Source organism: Ambystoma mexicanum, chromosome 3p (assembly GCF_040938575.1).
Source record: "Ambystoma mexicanum isolate Mex_15411 chromosome 3p, UKY_AmexF1_1, whole genome shotgun sequence".
Lineage (NCBI taxonomy): Eukaryota > Metazoa > Chordata > Amphibia > Caudata > Ambystomatidae > Ambystoma > Ambystoma mexicanum.
The window spans coordinates 46,384,245-46,398,211 of NC_090925.1; the positions used below are offsets into that span (position 1 = coordinate 46,384,245).

The 13,967-nt window shown below is 43.3% G+C and overlaps 1 protein-coding gene across 2 annotated transcripts in view; it reads right to left on the minus strand.

Moving 5' to 3' along the window:
• LOC138580117 (arginine-glutamic acid dipeptide repeats protein-like) overlaps positions 1–13,967 on the minus strand; it is a 259,197-nt gene that overhangs the window by 33,368 nt on the left and 211,862 nt on the right. The window lies entirely within an intron of this gene.

Below are 13,967 nucleotides of genomic sequence, written 5' to 3' on the forward strand. Positions count from 1 at the left end.
AGTCGACATGGAATATACAACAACAACATGGGCAGTCGCAGCTGTAATAAAAAATGACTAAGACTAAAAACAAGGTTCCAGAAACAAGATTTGAGTGAATTTCAGACTAAGTCCAATATTCAGAAATCGTATGCAATTTCCGGGCATCCAGACAGTAAGCAGCAGTACCAGAAAACGAATTTGTCATGGAAGCAGACGGTTTATACCTTGGAACTTCAAATTGGAATGATTTCCGACAACACAGTTCCTAGGAGATCTTCAAGGTGTCTGACAGATAAATAGGAGTCTGAAAATGAATGCCTTTATATAAAAGTCTGTCCTAGAGTGGAGACAGCACTGCACGTTGGACCGGGCTTGGTTCCTGGATTCTGCATTCCCTTGGACTGAATTGACTGGGACAAACCCCTCCAGTTAAACACATCATACTTCATGGGCAAGTCTCCCAATGCTCCATACGCAAGTTAAAACAGTAGTTAACAAGGTTGACCCCGTGGGTACTCCAAACGCCACAGAGCACACCGGACGAAAGTACCCATGATGCCCTGGCAGGAGAGAGAGGTCCTTTAGAAGAGCAACTGAGATGCAGAGGATGACATCCCTGAAGATCACAGCAGATAGCAGCTCCAGAGAGAAGCCGTATGATATGATATGATATGACATTTATAACACGCCTATAGACATGTGTTTCAAGGCTTGTTCATCTACATGTTGGTATGTTACATGAAGCCAAATTAGAACCCCTAATCTCTATTGCAAAGACTTTTAAAGTCAGAGCATGCATTATTCTGATTTCATAAGCTTGAAATGAGCCCACTCTAATTGGTAGCCTATTCTAATTGAACCATTTAAACTTTTAAATAGAGCAGTGACCTTTGAACAGAGCAAAGCACTAACATTGCTGGTTCCCCAAGTTTAAATTAGAAGATTCCATTTACATTTTTGAAAGTGCTAATCTAAGGTGAGCTGTGGGACAAATAGTGTATTGTCTACACACAATTCTAGCTTTTGGCATAGTCATACTCTAAGGTGAGCTTTGAGAGAAGGCGCATAATGCCTACACAAAATACTGAACTATTAGTGCGTACATATTAATACGAAGACCGGGGTCTGCAAGTATGGCTGTCGAGATGCTTGGACCCACAACTCCCATCACACCTAGCCAATCTAAGCAATGGTGAGGGATCATGGGATTTGTAGGCCAACACATTTGGGGAGCCAGAGAATGCAGACCCATGAGTTAGGGGGATCTGAACTGAGCACAACACACATTTATTTTGTTAATGCAATTGATTTTGAGAAGTTGTAATACTTTGTGCACAGCTGCTTTCAAGTTTGCTTTTAGATCAAGCAAGTCGGGCTGGGTTTTCTAGCAACTAGCAAGAATATTTTATAGAGATGATTACGAATTGAAATATGGTTTTAAGAAATCAATGCTAACATTTATTGGAATACAGGGCAAATATGCTGAGCACACCATTGGGAGGAAGGGCAAAGCATTGATGATTGTAGAGAATGTAGAGAATGTTAAAGTTTAGGCTGCTAAGTTGAACTAAACTGTGCTTATTGAAACGTCCATGGCCTAAGTGACTTGACAAAGAGTAGGATGCCTATCAATATTTGCTAATCAATAGCCTACAGATAAAAATGTGCACATAAGACTGACTGAGCCCCACTTTCCCCTTTTACTCAAACAGGATGGCGTGTGCCCTGGCGCCTGCAAAGCCTGCCCCGGGGAAAAGAGTGGATAGAAAAATAGATTGCATACTGATAGGAAAATGGATCGCATACTCAATTTCTCTACTTTTGACAATTGGATTCGCAGAAATTAGCAGTTTAACCCTTGTGAACAGTTTTCCTCAAAACTGAGTTTTCACAATAGACAGATAGAAACCCTTGGTGCCTATAATAATTCTTTGTAATCTTTGAACTGGAGAGAGTCCCGTTGTTCAGTTCAAGAGATCAAAGATCATCAAGGTTAAAATACTTGTCCGCGTCAAGGAAAAACACATGCTCAATGTGTTTCTTTATTTATTAAAATGTTTGTAACGCGCCACGTGCCAATCGTATCAAATGCTGCGGACAAGTCAAGGAGAACTAGCAAACAAGTGCCCCGATCTTTCAAAATCCTGTAGACATCATCGAGGATGTTCCGATGTGTGGTTTCAGTACAACAACCCCGACGAACGCCAGGTTGAGAAGTACCCAGTAACTGCTGTCAAATCACTCAATTAACATTTGACAAGAACTGGCAAAAAGGTCACTGGAAGAGAGACAGTCAGCATCTGGATTGATTCTTTTGTTGCAGGGGAGCCATATTCTTTTTTACTTTATTGCTTATAGCGCGAAGCTAGCTCAAGAGCAGCAAAGCGCTTAACAAAAGAATTGTGCCAGAATGTGGGCTTGACATTTTATACAGTAACACAGTACAGTTGGTGGAGGCAGAGAGGGATTGTTATTCATCCGGCTCGTGTTATTGTAAGAGCCACATGTGTAGTGTTTTGGACAACTGGAGGATGGGTGACTTGAGGCCTATGGGTGAATGGTGCTATATAAGAACATAATAGATAGATAGAGAGAGAGAGAGAGAGAGAGAGAGATGTAGATAGATAGATAGATAGATAGACGGATATATAGATAGATAGAGAGAGATAGATAGATAGATAGAGAGATAGATAGATAGATAGATAGATAGATAGATAGATAGATAGATAGATAGATTGATAGAGAGAGAGAGAGAGAAAGAGAGAGAGAGAGAGAGAGAGAGAGAGAGAGAGAGAGAGAGAGAGAGAGAGAGAGAGAGAGAGAGAGATAGATAGATAGATAGATAGATAGAGAGAGAGATAGGTAGCCAGGCATTTTTTTTTAATGCATAGTTTCGAATGCCATAGTTTCGAGAAAAAAATGCATTGAAAAAAAATGTAGGTTAAGTTTTTTTTAAAAACTATAATGGTTTATAAGTGGTAAAAAAAACGGGGGTTGGTCATTTTTTCGATGCATTTTTTTCGAGACTTTGCCATTCGAAACTGTTGCATTCGAAACTATCACTAGGAACCAGATAGATAGAGAGAGAGAGAGAGAGAGAGAGAGAGAGAGAGAGAGAGAGAGAGAATTAGATAGAGTGAGAGAGAGAGAGAGAGAGAGAGAGAGAGAGAGAGAGAGAGATAGATAGATAGATAGATAGATAGATAGATAGATAGAGAGATTGATAAATAGAGATAGATATATAGATAGATTGATAGATAGATAGATAGATAGATAGAGAGATTGATAAATAGATAGAGATAGATATATAGATAGATTGATATATAGATAGATAGATAGATAGATAGATAGATAGATAGATAGATAGATAGATAGAGAGATAGAGAGAGAGAGAGAGAGAGAGAGACAGAGAGAGAGAGAGAGATATAGAGAGAGAGAGAGAGAGAGAGATAGATAGATAGATAGATAGATAGATAGATAGATAGAAAGATAGATAGATAGATAGATAGATAGATAGATAGATAGATAGATAGATAGAGAGAGAGAGATAGAGAGAGAGAGAGAAATAGATAGAGAGATAGATAGATAGATAGAGAGAGAGAGAGAGAGAGAGAAAGAGATAGAGAGATAGAGAGATAGAGAGATAGAGAGATAGATAGATAGAGAGAGAGATAGATAGATAGAGAGATAGAGAGATAGAGAGATAGATAGATAGAGAGAGAGATAGATAGATAGATAGATAGATAGATAGATAGATAGATAGAACATTACAAACGTGACCTATTTTAAGAATCCGAAAAACAGTCAATACTAAGAGAAAGGTGCATTAGTTGACGATCGAAAGAGAGAACCATCAAACCACATTCTTTATATGTTGAGGCAGGACAGGGATCATTAAGAAATAAGTTGGTTTTGTTTTTGACGTAAGGAACACATGTTTACCCAAATCAATGAGAACTACAGATTCCCAGACAGCAGTAGTGTTGCATAATAGTGTTGGAATGTTAGTTGAAATCTAAGGTATCTCTTTCCAAATATGTAACATATTTTTTAAAGGAAAAGAGCTAAATGTTGGCCTTTTGATCTATCTAGAAATACCCTTCAGGCAAAAGACAATTCTTCATAACCTTCAACAAGGAAAGGTGTGTGTTTGGCTAATTGCCCGCTGATACATTGGCCGAGGAATAATGCATTCATTCATTCATTCATAACTTTCAAACTTGTATAACTTTACTTCGGCATAGAGCCATACAAGTTTACAAACAAAACATCAACTACTATACCAAGATACTCAAAGGAAAGCAGCTTTAAATAAGAAATGGTCTAAATATCACTCTAATAACTCATAGATGATCGTGACCATCCCAACGCAACTTGAAATAGGACACAATGATACCTTGGTGGTTTTAATGGCTAGTGAACCTTGATGTTCTGGCACTAAAAGCCTAACTCGAAGGCTTTTTTCCCAGCTGGACAACATTTGCTACTGAGAGCATGGTCCGTTGTGGATTGTTTTCACAGGCCTGGTGACTAAGTTCTATTAGAGAGTTTAGCAGGGCTTGGCATCTCTTCAGTGAGCTCTCAGCCAAACTATGGTCTTGTAAACCAATTCTGATGCAATCATATACATGACTCCCCTGACTGTGAATCCTAGTGCGTCGTGTCATTTGCTCCCTTGTGATGAAAGGACGGCCCCTCGCCACCCAAATCCAGTGAATTCACTTGTTTAGGAGAGCATCACTGGGCTCGTTGTGGTTCCAGGCAAACTTGGGGATCTTGTGATGGTACAGTGACCCCCCCCCCGCCCATGATACCACAGGCCTTTTGCTGTTAGTGACTGTGTCATAACTGATAAGCAAATAGGATTTTTCTTCTCCGAGAAGGCACAGTGAGTCTAACTGGGTGCCTTCCCAGAGGACAGATAATGTGACCTTATTCAATTACAGCAGTGATTATCACATTTATGGGCCCATCCAGAAAAGGTCAGTACCAACTACATGCCTGGAAGAATACCCTACAAGCACTGGACAGGAGTCACAATTAGGGAAAAGTTAATTCCTTCTACCTTTCGCAAATGTATTATTGAAACAATCATTCAAAATAGAACAGCTATTCAGATCTTTGCGATTAACATGGACAACATACATCCAAGGTGCTACTACTGCTACACTGTGCCCAGGCAGTGAAGCTTAGTCATCAAACGCGTATGCGTCCGTGCAGAGCCCTCTGGTTTGCAGGCCTTGAAGACATCAACAACAGAATTGCCCACTGCACCCCCGCAAGGAATTTCCGCTCCGCAAATACCAACAGGCAGAACAGACCAAGTCTCAAGAAGACCAGACGCTTGAAGAAACAAGTCCTACATCAGGGACCTGATCTATGGAACACGCTCCCACCTGAACTAAACCTGGATCCAAACCAGCTGAGAGTGGGGAAATTGCTAAACGCACTACTTCCCATACGGACCTTCTTCACAAATGATCTGGATCAAATGTTAGAGTTATTTATTCGGGTATTGGAAAAAGGATGTTTGTGTTGACTTTGTCATCATTCCATCATACTACATTATATGTGCCTGTTTCACTTCTTCCAACTCACACTCTCACTGTGTACCTTTGCACCTTCCTTTTAAATTCCATTTCTTGTTTTCCTGAACATTGAGTGAAGTCTCATTTCCACATCTCTGACTTTCTCCCCATTATGAGACACACCCCTCCCATCCTCGTTCATGAAGAAAATCACTGTATTTTATTTTTGGAGTTTCTCACATCATTGTCTGACTGTTAAGTCATTCTGTCTATGCGTTTGCTGTATTTGGAGTCGTATATAGATGTGTCATGGTCCAATTCTATTTCTCAAATTAGCTCGAATATGTGCACTACACTTTAAAAACACTCTACTGATACTACAATTTTTTCAATAGCCACAATGCTAAATTCTGGGGTTTGAAACTGGGCAAATGTGGACATACTTTGGCAGCAGATTACTGTAATTCAGACTACCATCTGTGACCTTCAACCGCAAAATGGCACCACTGGCGTTGAGATGCACCAAGACGCTCATTAGACACAGCTTTACCTAAAGATCAATTTAATGGACATCCCTTGACCCAAAGCACTGTCTGTTCCTCATCCAATCCTGGATGCCAGGCACCTACCTGAAGCTCAACCGGACAATGACCAAATTAATTCTCCTAGGAAACCCCACCAAGCATGCCCAAGTCCGAAATCCTCATTAAATGCAGCTCAAACGAGTCACACCTGAACCTTAGCTTTAATATTGATTGTGACCTCTTATTCAAAATACACATTGCCAAGAAGATCCTAGCCGTCTGGCAGCAGCAAGCGCTTCTCTGAAAAGTCAAATCTTTCATCCCCAAAAGTTGTCTAAGCCCAAGTCATCTCCAACTCGGTGGATGCAACACTCGTCTCATAGGAGTTTCAGATGCCACCTTCACCCCTCTGAAAGCTGTCCATCTCACTGCAACTGCATCACCGGACTGAGATAATAAATTCACCCTCATGCAACAGGAGGTCCACATGCCACTACTTCAAGCATGCATCATGTTTAACTGCCTGCACCACCTACAAAGCAGTCACAACCAAGACACCACTCTATCTGTCCGAGAGACTCACCAGTCTTGGTGGTCAATGCACCAACAGAAGCCAGGATATTGCCAGATTGTTAACAAAGAACTGTCAAGGAATAACGATTAGCAAACAGGCCTGTTCCTTCTTTATCTCTGAAGCAAGTGACTAGGAATCCGAGTGAATTGCCTGTAGCTGAAATTACCGCGGGCAAATCGTTTGCATGAGAAAGGTGTGAACTACCAAATGTTTGCACCTTTCTCATGCGAACACACATACAAACTCACACCCACACACGCAACACACCCATTACACTCCCCCACCCACACGCTCAGCACACCTCCACCCACACCCCCAACATAAAAAAAAAACACTTACCTTGTCTTCACGCCGGGTTCCTGCAGCGCCAGTTCCCTTTCACTTCCGTGGTCGGGAACCGGCGCTGCAGGGTCCTTTTCTTCTCTTTTTTTTTTTAAACGGAAGGCTGAGGGGGTGTCCCCTGCAGCCCGAGCTCACTATACCATAAAGTATAGTGAGCGGGGCGATGCGGGGGCACCCCCACAGCCCCTGTTTTTTTTTTTTATAATGCCACCCACCACCAAAGGTTCGAACTTTTGGTTTTTGAACCTTTGGTGGTAGCATTTTTCTTATCAAAAGGTTCATGCAAATCTTTTGATGCGGGAAAATCGTTGTAAACCAGTGACCAGTGCAGATATGTCGGCCATCTCTATCCTGAAATTGAGGAGGAACCTGAATATCCTACTCTTTAGGGAACATCTTTCCAATCACTGATCACTCCACTCAACCCTTCTTCTCCCTGTCCAGAGCATCCCACCTCCATTGCGCCTCCTATTCATTCCAGCTAACTCTGCTAGCCCCGTACCCTGGACGTAACCCCCAGGCGCATTCCCTATGTGCAGCACTCTCCTGCTTCCCAGATACGTTTTGGGAGCTTTATGAATCCCACACATACATTGTATAAAAGTATGTTACAGTGGTGCGCAGCACTACATATAAAATATCAAAGCATACAAAATAATGATCCCTGATCGGAAGTAGGAACAAAGTGCCAGAGGGGTGGAGTCAATATGTTGTGTAGATGTGGTAAATGGCAAAGAAAGTGACATTGACAAAGGCATAGTATAAATAAATACAGGCAACATAGTAAAGGGACTTGTAAGGATATTTGGCGTGTTACAGCACAGAGTACAGCACTACTGCACAGGTAGCAATTTTTTTGCAGCACCACCACATGGGTGTGGTGCATTGCTATATGTGTCGCCAGAGTCTATTTTACAGTTAAAAGCACACGTGCACATTTAAAAATGCACACCGTTTTTCACCTGAAATGCCTATGGTGCAAGAGACACATTTGAAAATTAATAACTAACATCATTAATAACTAACCTGACTAATAAAAATGCACTTAACATAACCCACTAATAAAAATGTGTCTCCACTGCAGAATTAGAACTATTCTGAAAGTGAACTTTTAAACGCACATTCATTTTTTTTTTTGTTTTCTCTGCTGCTCTGTCCACATAACTACAGGAAGCAAAAGGGCTCGAAAGAACAGGAAATCAGTTGGTTACAAAGTATTACTATAAAAATGAACCATTGTGTAGAGAGGGAGGAGATGGCATGATTGATTCTGATTGGAGCAGCGTCATAGCAAGTATCATGCTGGAGGCAGTGATTAGAGTTTTGCTGGGGAAGCTTAATGAGAGGGGGAGGTCAATCGAGATTTGGCAGAGCTGGGAGAAGGACCTGTTTCCTGGCTAAAGCATTCCTGCTGCAAAAGCTGAGAATTCCAGATAATAACCCCGGTTTGAGAACGAAAGACGCTCGTTTTCACTGGGGTTAATCTTCAAGGGAGCCGAATTCAGAAAGAGAACAGCTGAAGAAAACTCATGCTGAACAGATAAGGTAATTACAGAAGTGTGGGGGCTGAGTGTGTACGAGAATATTCAGTCAGTGTAGGAAAGGAGATTCCTGTACTTTTCTCACGTGTTAATGTTGCAAATTGAGTTCTTGCCTCTGCCACTCTATTCTCAGTGTATCACAGATAATGCTGTTACTGTGCTATTTTATTTATTTCTGTAAAGAGTGAGATCGTGTTTAAATGCAACTTTTATAATACAGAAAAATATTTGAAAGCAGACGGGTGGTGTGTTTTATATTTACCAATACAGTGCTGATGATGTGGGGAGATTTTTAAACAGTGCAATTGTCATTTTAAGACAAATGTGTTTATGATCATATTCAGTATGGACAGTTGTGAGGGACTGTTTGTAGCATAGCTCGTTGGAGGTACATGAGCCAACGGGAAGAGAGACTCTCTGGACATAGTTCCCTACCGTATATAAGATAGTGGAAATTACCACAAAATTACCACATATAGCTCTCTGTCGTAAATAAGTCAGTGAGATCGCCCATGGTGGCTGTAACGCTCACCTGATTCCCGTAGAGGCGCCGGTCTTGACTGGGCGTATACCGTATCTTCTAAGGTGATGTGTAACACACGGCTGGCTCTTTGGGCTGGACCCCTGTGCACTGTATGTCTGACTTGAAGGGTAAGGTGTCTGCAGATAGAAAATATGGGATTAATGAACTGGGTTATTGAATGTCTCTCTCTTCTCCTGTAGGACCCCAAAGGTTAACGCGCTCACCTTAGGTAAGTGAACGCCGTGCTCTCCATCTGCTTCGGAGCAGGGTGCTGAAACCAGTTTCCTCACTGGATAAGGGAAGCAGGCCTCTTGACTTCAGAGGACTGCTGTCCGTCGTTTTCTTCACGCACGGTAAGTTTCGAGTAATTCAAATGTCTTTAAAAGTCTTTAGTAATGTTGTATCTTGTTTTGCAGGGTTCCGGCGATGGCGAAGATGGAGCCCATGTGATTAATAGAAGCGCCTTGAAGCACGTAAGTAAGCGCTTGCTGCCTGCTTCACGGCGCGCTCTGTCTTTTTCCTTTGCAGGTATAAGTTCGGAGTGGCTGCAGGGTGCCCGAATACCCACTGGGTTAGATGTGAAAGGAGTAATGGCTCGTGAGTATTTAAGTTCCCCAAAGTCTTTTAACGCACCTTTTTTATCTTTCAGATGCGGGATGCAGCGCCAAAGGCCTCCGGAGCGTGCGCAGAATTGGTAAGCTTTTGTCTTTCAGATGCCGGAATGCAGTGCGAGGCGTTGATGACAGCCGATGGATCAGGTAAAAGGAGCGCTGTCACTGAAGACCGTAATGCTAACCTGTTCTTTCTTGTCTTTATAGGTGTTGCTGAAGACTGGATTCAGGATGGTAAGCCTTTTTCCTTAGGCCCAGGATCAGATGCAGAAGACACGATGAGCGTTCTGCTGCAGAGGATGCAGAATAACACAAAGCAAGATTCATCCATCGGGTGTGGTTTAAATAGCCTCCTGTAGTGCTTAGGTGTCTCCTTCCACAGCCACGCCTAGGAAAGAAAAGAGTCCCTGCTTTCCAGAAGAGTTCCAGGGTTCTGAACCTAGGGAGTGGCTCCTGCCCCACCCAACAGTAAAAGTAGTCCCGAACAGAAGAGGATCAGAGGCTCAACTGGCAGGTAAGTAAGCAGCATGGTCTGCCGCAGGTAAGTCCACCCAAGAATTATGAGCCCGGCGCTTCCAGCGCTGGGACTGGGCACATTTATGAGCCTGGCGCCACCGGCGCCAGGACAGAGTCCAAAAGGTCCCAATTGGGACCGGTTGGCGCTTGGAACCTGGGTTATGGGTCTGCTTCCAAGGGAGTTGGGCAAGTCCTGACCTCTTGGAAGCAGAGATCATGACAGTACCCCCCCTCAAGGCCCCTCCCAAACCGGGCTTCTCCGGGGGATTGGGTTGGTCAGGAAATGTTCGATGAAATTTTTTGATTAGGCGAGGAGCGTGGACATATTCAGCAGGTTCCCAGGATCTCTCTTGGGGGCCGTAGCCTTTCCAGTCAATTAGGTAAAATAGTTTAGATTTGGAGATCTTGGAGTCCAGAATGCTTTTGACTTCAAACTCGAGTTCTCCATCAACTAGGATAGGTTTTGGAGATTTAGTTAGTCGGGTTTGAGGTTGCACAGGTTTTAATAGAGAGACGTGGAAGACCGGATGAATCTTCATGTGCGGGGGCAAGTCCAACTTGACCGCTACTGGGTTTACTATGGTAGTGATGGAATAGGGACCAAGGTATCTTGGGTTGAATGTACGTGGCCCTTTTAGAGGTAGATATTTGGTAGATAACCAGACTTGATCCCCTACTTGATATTGAGGGGCTTCCTTCCGATGTTGATCTGCTCCTTTCTTGTATTGTTCTTTAGCCCTTTGAAGGTGAGAAACAGCTTCCTTAAAGGCTTGGGTGATTGTAGCATGCAGGTATTCTACTGCTGGTGTTGCAAGATCTTGGAGGGGATCCAACTCCGAGGTTCGAGGGTGACTGCCGTATAAAAGGAAAAACGGGGTTTTCCCAGTTCCCGAATGGACAGAGTTATTGTAGGCATATTCGGCTATCCAAAGTATGTCTTTCCAAGTTTTTTCAGTTTGTTGCAGCATGCAGCGTAAATACTGTTCCAGAGTTTGATTGGTCCTCTCGGTTTGTCCGGCGGTCTGAGGGTGGTGACTGGTCGATAGTCTCACATCGATTTGAGCCGACCGACAGCAACTTCGCCAAAAATGAGAAATAAATTGACTACCACGATCCGATATTAGAACCGAAGGAAAACCGTGCAGTCGGACGATGTTTTCCAGAAATTCACGGGCCAGAGTTGCTGCTGTTGGCAAGCCTTTGAGCGGAATGAAATGCGCCATCTTGGAGAACAAGTCCACGATTACTAGAATCGTATTGTATCCAGAGCATGGAGGTAGATCGGTGATGAAGTCCATAGAAAGCGTATGCCAAGGGCGAGGTGGGATGTCAATAGGGCGTAAGAGGCCTGCTGGTCTTTCCTTTTGACTCTTGTTTTGGGCGCATACTCCACAGGACATTATAAAGTCTCTGATATCTTTTTTCCAAGACGGCCACCAGAAGTAGCGCTTGATCTTTTCTGAAGTCTTGGTCATACCGGGATGTCCTTCCATTAAAGAATCGTGATAACAAGAGATTACTTTTTTCTGTAAATCTGTGCTGGGCAGGTATAATCGTTCTTGGAAATACAACAAGTTGTCCTTTACTGCAAAGTCCTTTCCCTTTAAAGGCCAATTCTGTATGTCTGCTGGAGTTACAAGTTGCCTGGCTTTATCCTTAACTTCCTCTATGGATTGTGTGGCGATTACACCCAGGATTCTTTGTTCGGGAATGATAGGTACAGGTTTAGGGTTGATCAAGTGTTCTTCCACTCCCATTCGAGAAAGGGCATCTGCTTTACCGTTTTTTGTACCGGGTCGATAGGTAATTATAAAGTCAAATTCGGCAAAGAATAATGCCCAACGAAGTTGTCTAGAGGATTGGGCTTTTGCAGTTTTCAAATATTGCAGGTTTCGGTGATCCGTAATCACAGTAACGGTGTGTCGGGCCCCCAGCAGATAATGCCGCCAAGCCTTAAAAGCAGACTTGATAGCCAGAATTTCCTTGTCAGTAATCATGTAATTGATTTCAGGAGGCGAGAATTTGCGGGACCAAAATGCCACAGGATGCAACTGATTGGTTACCGGGTCCTTTTGTGATAGAACTGCCCCCATGGCAAGGCTTGAAGGATCAGTTTCCACGATGTAGGGGAGTTCGGGGCGAGGGTGTTTTAAGATTGGTGCAGAGATAAATTTAGTCTTCAAATCCTGGAAAGCTTGTTCCGCCTCGGTAGACCATTCAAAACGTTTGTTTTTCTTTAACAAGGCAGTGATGGGCTGGACTATTCGAGAAAATTCGGGGATAAACCTACGGTAAAAGTTAGCAAAGCCTAACATGCTTTGCACACCTTTTACGGAGGATAGTGATGGCCATTTGAGAATTGCATCGACCTTCTTTGAATCCATACGTACTCCGTCCCAAGAATTCAACTTCAGTCACGTTGAAAACACATTTTTCCAACTTAGCGAAAAGTTTGTGTTGACGCAATCTTTCGAGGACCATTTTTACGTGTTTCCGATGTTCAGATTCCGATGAAGAATAAACGAGGATGTCGTCAATGTAAACAACAACACACACATCTATGAGCTCTCTAAGGACATCGTCATAAAATATTGAAAGGCGGCCGGGGCATTGCAAAGTCCAAAGGGCATGACCTGATATTCAAATAGCCCATATTTGGTGCGGAAGGCCGTCTTCCATTCATCGCCCTCCTTTATTCGAACCAAATGGTAGGCTCCTCTAAGGTCCAACTTTGTATATATGCATGCTTTTCTGACCTGGTCCAAGAGTTCAGGGATCAAAGGTAACGGATATCTATTCTTGACGGTGATCTGGTTCAGGGAGCGATAATCTATACAAGTTCTAAGGTCTCCTTCCTTTTTTGGAATGAAGAACAAAGCTGAAGAAGCAGGGGACTTGGAAGGACGAATAAACCCATTTGCCAGGTATTGATCCAGGTATTGACGAAGGTGAAGGTTCTCAGGCTCGGTGAGGGCATAACTTCTACTACAAGGAGGAGTAGATCAGGTATCAGGTCTATCTGGCAGTCATAAGACCTATGAGGAGGCAGAGAGTTAGCCTGATCCTTCCGGAAAACATCTTGGTATTCTTGGTATTCGGGAGGTAACTGGGGAGTCGTCTCTGAAGAAGTAGCTGCCAGTGCAACACCAGGTGGAGGATGACAAGTAGAGACACATTCTGGAAACTGGACCGTTCTTGCTCGCCAATCGATCAGAGGATTGTGTTTCTCTAACCAAGGAATTCCTAGAATAACCTGAAACTGAGGGGCCTTGATCACATCGAACACGATCTTCTCATGGTGTCCATCTTGACTTACGAGCGTCACTTCTTGAGTGGTATGCGTTACTGGTCCGGAGGCTATCTCCGTTCCATCCACCGTAGTAATGACGTCCTTTACAGCCTTGGGACAAAGAGTTAGATTCATCCTCAAAACCATTGCATGATCCATATAATTGCCGATGGCACCGCTGTCGACGTAAGCTTCAATTGCATGTAATCGATCCAGATTATCAGGGCTAATGAGGACCATAGGTATCACGAAATGCGAGGTCACGGAACTGGTTTTCACGCTCGGCAAGAGGACCTCTATTCTTGTCGGGCGAGGTTGTTTCCCTGCTCAGAGTTTGTAACTTTGGTAACTGCAGCTCCTACTGCCTTCTTGGCAGGTTTCACCAGACAGTCTCGAAGAAAGTGCCCTGAGTTTCCGCAATAGAGGCATAATTGCAACTGTTTTCTTCTTTCCCGCTCCTTTTGTGTTAGAGGACCTTTCAGGCCCCCTATTTGCATGGGATCCCCGGAGTCTACTCCTTTGGAAGGAGTTGGCGAT